General features: G+C 46.0%; 1 non-coding gene across 1 annotated transcript; it reads right to left on the reverse strand.

The window, feature by feature from the left end:
• Positions 1-4,702: 4,702 nt before the first annotated feature.
• Positions 4,703-4,856, reverse strand: LOC146372693 (5.8S ribosomal RNA). Its single transcript, XR_014802875.1, has one exon. It is a non-coding gene; the product is annotated as a 5.8S ribosomal RNA (ribosomal RNA).

The raw sequence follows: 4,856 nt of genomic DNA on the forward strand, positions 1-4,856 counted from the left end.
AAAGGTTGCATGTAGTGTAGAGTGCTCTAAAGTGTCAACAATGCTGGAAGAGTGCCGTAATGCTTATCCAGTTGGTCTTTAAGTGACAAATACAAGCAGGGAACTTCTTACTTCACTTCAAACGTTCAGGTTTTTCATTGTCACAGAACATTTAACATTAGCTGTACATCCTGTTCATACTGAGCTTGGAAAAGCTGGATTTAAATACTTCATCGCCTTTAAACTGAATGAATGTGTGCAATGCTACTGCAACATTTTACCTTCTTTGCACATTTGCAAATTTGGGCTTTGGGAGCTTTAGTTCAGACTGGATCAGATACTTTAGTTCTCCTGTTGTAGGCTTGAGCTGCTTGGGGACCTCGTGATTCTCTAAGCTCCTCCTCTCTCCTTTGCGTGGTATATGTATACGTAACTAGAACATATCATTTATTGTGTGTCTTCTATCCTACAGTTTGTGTTTCTCTTCTCTGCCCCGTCTTTCTCTGCTCCTTCCTGCAAGTAAACCAATCAGGCATACCATTAGGTGAAGTGAATAACACTGATTATCTCTTCATTGTGCCACCTGTTAGTGGGTGGGATACATCAGGGAGCAAGTTAATATTTTCTCCTTAAACTTGATGCGTTAGAGTAAAAAATAGCGAACCGATCTGAGTAAGTTTGACAAGGGTCAACATGATGATGTTACATCATGTGCTCTTCGTGCTCTTCGTGGACTACAGCTCAGCCTTTAATCATCCCGGACATCCTCATCACCAAACTGGTCACTCTCAGCCTCCCTCCTCTCACATGTGCCTGGATAAAGGACTTTCTCACAAACCGGCCCCAGACTGTGAGGCTCCGCCCCCATCTCTCCTCCACTCGCACACTGAGCACCGGCTCCCCACAGGGCTGTGTGCTGAGCCCCCTCCTGTATTCTCTCTACACCCACGACTGCAGTTCGACCCACAACAACCATCTCATCATCAAGTTTGCTGATGACACCACGGTAGTCGGACTCATCTCAAAGGGAGACGAGGCAGCCTACAGAGAGGAAGTCCTGAAGCTGGCAGCCTGGTGTTCAGAGAACAGCCTGGCACTGAACACTAAGAAAACCAAAGAGCTCATTGTTGACTTCAGGAGACACAGCACTGACTTGGCCCCCTTTACATCAACAGGGAGTGTGTGGAGAGGGTCCACACCTTCCGGTTCCTTGGTGTCCTCATCTCTGCTGACATCTCCTGGACAGACAACATCTCAGCGGTCGTCAAGAAGGCCCAACAGCGGCTGCACTTCCTGAGAGTCCTCAGGAAGTACAAGCTGAACTCCAACCTGCTGCTGACCTTCTACCGCTCATCCATTGAGAGCCTGCTAACCTACTGCATCACAGTATGGTACGGCAGCTGCACCAAGGCGGATAGAGTGAGGCTTCAGAGTGTAGTCAAGACAGCACAAAAGATCATCGGCTGCCCTCTCCCCTCCCTGATGGACATCTATTCCTCCCGCTGCCTCAGCAGAGCAGCAAGCATTATCAAGGACAGCTCCCAGCCTGGTTTCAACATGTTCAGCCTGCTTCCCTCAGGGAAGCACTACAGGTGCATCAACACAAAAACCCACAGACTCAAAAACAGTTTCTTCCCCAAAGCCACAACCACCCTGAACTCACACATGCACCGATAACACAGCCCCCCCCCCCTTCTTTTTTTTCTTTCCCTTTTCTTCCCACTTCCTCTATGAACCACCACTGTGCAATACCAAGTCTATGTGCAATAACCCAACTGTATATACACAACACTATTTATTACATATTACATATTACTTTTTTTTAAACCGGCTTGTATATTTGTACATTTTATATATATATCTTTTCCCTCTGTTAATACTGTCCATATGTATATAGCGCTGCAGAACTCTGGAGATGCCCTGTATCTCATTGTACAACTGCATAGTGACAATAAAGGCATTCTATTCTATTCTATTCTATTCATGTGGATGGCCGGGTGTGTGTGTGTGTGTGTGTTGTTGGGGAATACGTTTCGCTACGGTGCATTATGGGAAGAAGACAAGCCAGCAGAGGCAGTTTGATGCTTCAGGCAACGTTCTGCTGGGAAACTTTGGGCCCTGCCATCCATGTTGATGTTACTTTGACACGTACCACTTAGCTGAGCATTGTTACACACCATGTAGACCCTTTCATGGAAATGGTACGCCCTGATACCTACGACCTCTTTCAGCAGGATAGTGCTACCTGCCTCAAAACAAAAATGGTTCAGGAGTGGTTTGACGAGCACGACAGGTGTGACTTGGGCCCAAATTCTCCATATCTCAATGTAATGGAGCATCTGTGGGAGGTGCTGGACAAACCAGTCTGATCCATGGAGCCCCACCGTGCAACTTGTAGTACTTAAAAGATCTGTTGGTGTCACTGCGGGTTACACTAGTGTGTTAGTTTAACGGACCCAAGAGCAGACCCAAAGGAACTTGACTTGAATGTTTAAACAGAAAGCGAGTCTTTATTTTGGCTGATCACATGGAATAAAAACAAAGTAACCCAGACGATCCAACAAAGACTGAATGAAACACAGAGACTAAACACCCACAGGGATGATCAGGGGAGTGGAAACACACGAGGGCAAACAGCTGACACACAGGATCCTGATGACGGGACAGGGGAAGTAAAACTAAATACAATGAACAAAGAACACCAGACTCTTTCAAAATAAAACAGGAAACATGACTGAGGCAGACATAATACTGACTCGACAACATGAAGAGACGACATGAAAGGATCGAGATAAACAAGGACTAAAGACTGAGCAACTAAGGAACTTTAAGATAACTAGATGATTTAACAAACAATGACAAAATACAAGAAACTCAGATTATAATTGATTATATCAACAACCAGAACCTAACATATCTTCAGTAACATAAGGTAACAATACAAACTCAAAATGCTGGGTCACAGACCCAGCCCGTGACAGTTGGTAGCATCTTAGAGTCAAATAGCACAACATTCAGGGGTCTAGTGGAGTCAGGGTTGTTTTGACAACAAAATGGAGACCAACACAATCGGCCTATACCTGAGTGTGGTGGGGCGTGGTTTGCAGCGCCGTGCGGCGAGGGCAGACGCACCTGTGCGGCATCTGCAATCGTGCCCGCCGAGTTAAACACAGGGAATTAGGGTTGTGTTTTTGGTTTGGTGTATGTGCGGCTGGCAGCTTGTGAGCTGCAGCCACGGTAAATAAAATGGCTCAAAACCTCGACCCGCGGACTCGCCGTGCCTCATTCACGCCACACTGAGCGCAGTTACTAAATGATTTTTGAGTCTTTTGGTTTCTCTATCATGGGCTCATCAACTTACAATGTAAAGTGCATGCACACCACCAGTTTAGTTTGAAACTACAAAATGAGTGAAACGTATCTCATCTGTCATATTGATTTTGTTGTATTTTTCTTCAGTTTCTCCTCATGTTTTGTCCCCATCATTTTACACTGAATATGTATATTTTACAGCCTCATATATAATTGACAGTAAATTCTAGCACTTTGTCATCCATTAAAAAATACACATCTCCCCGTCTGGTAAATGTTGAATGAGCAGACGATGCTGGAGAGTAAAGTGTCAACCTTCTGGCTCAGCTGCATTGACTGCTGTGCCTGTTCAATAGACCTTTCTTTAAAGCAGGCAATTTGACTTATCAGAAAAGCACAGGTGTGTCTGCTCTTTTACAGTGTCCTAGCATGCATGTGACGGTGAGCCAACACCAACAATGCGAGGACCCTGAAACTGAAGGAGAAAATGGGAATCATTCTTATTCCTCACAGCCAGGTTTTCTTCTCACTGTCACATGCCGAGACAGAATCAGGGTTACATTTAGAAATTATGAACCAGGTTTCTGGAATACACCTCAGACATTCCACACCTGTATGTATACAGAGCAGCAACATAGTGAGGTGAAAATGTGTCATGGTCCTCCTGTCTGTCTCTCCACACTTTGTTTTAACTTTTTCTTCCCTGTCTGTGTGCATGTGTGAGTGTGTGTGTCCATCATTCTGCTGTGTGTTTCACTTCCTGTGCACCTGGCAGGGTAATCACTCACCTGTGTGCAATCTGAGGACTTCTCATCTGCTACTCAAGGCTGAAGATTGCCTTAGTTGATGCCAGATTGTCGTACTCACTGTGGTAATAAAGTTCAGCTCCCCATGTTCTGTATTTTGCTTTGTGAGAAATCTGTTTGGTTTCAACTTACCTGATTCTCCTTTGTGTAGATGCTTCCAACTGTCACCGACCTGGAAAAGAGAAACCTCTGAAGAAAAGGAAATCTGTGAAGGGAGGTTTCATCTGCCTGCCTCCCTCGCTTTCCTCCCAGAAAGAAGACCCTCAACTAATTTAAAAGTTGTTTTCAGTTTGAAATCTGTTTAAAGTGCTGGTGCTAAATAACTTGTAAACCACCTGATTCTGTGTAGGGTTCTGTACGTAGCAGAGCAGCTAATCACTGCCATCTATTGAAAGTCAGCACTCAAGCTAAGCTTTTGTCAGGGAGGTGCCCCTCCCCGAGCGGGGTCAGGGATGGAGTGGCAGAGGGGGGCGGGAGAGCTCACAGGCATGCACCACATGTCGCACCGGGCACCCAGGACAGCCTGTGCTTGGGGGGACGACGGCGCTTCCTGAAGGCCCCCTGTGACTGCCCTGTGACACGGAGGTCTCCGATTGATTGCAAAGTGACACACAGACAGGCGTAGCGCCACGAGGAGCACGGGGCTGCAAAGTGCATTCGAAGTGTTGATGATGAATGTGTCCTGCAATTCACATTAGTTCTTGCAGCTAGCTGCATTCTTCATCGACGTACGAGCCGAGTGATCCACCGCTAAGAGTT

Source organism: Perissodus microlepis, chromosome 15 (assembly GCF_051167445.1).
Source record: "Perissodus microlepis isolate ML-2025 ecotype Zambia chromosome 15, ASM5116744v1, whole genome shotgun sequence".
NCBI classification, from domain to species: Eukaryota; Metazoa; Chordata; class Actinopteri; order Cichliformes; family Cichlidae; genus Perissodus; species Perissodus microlepis.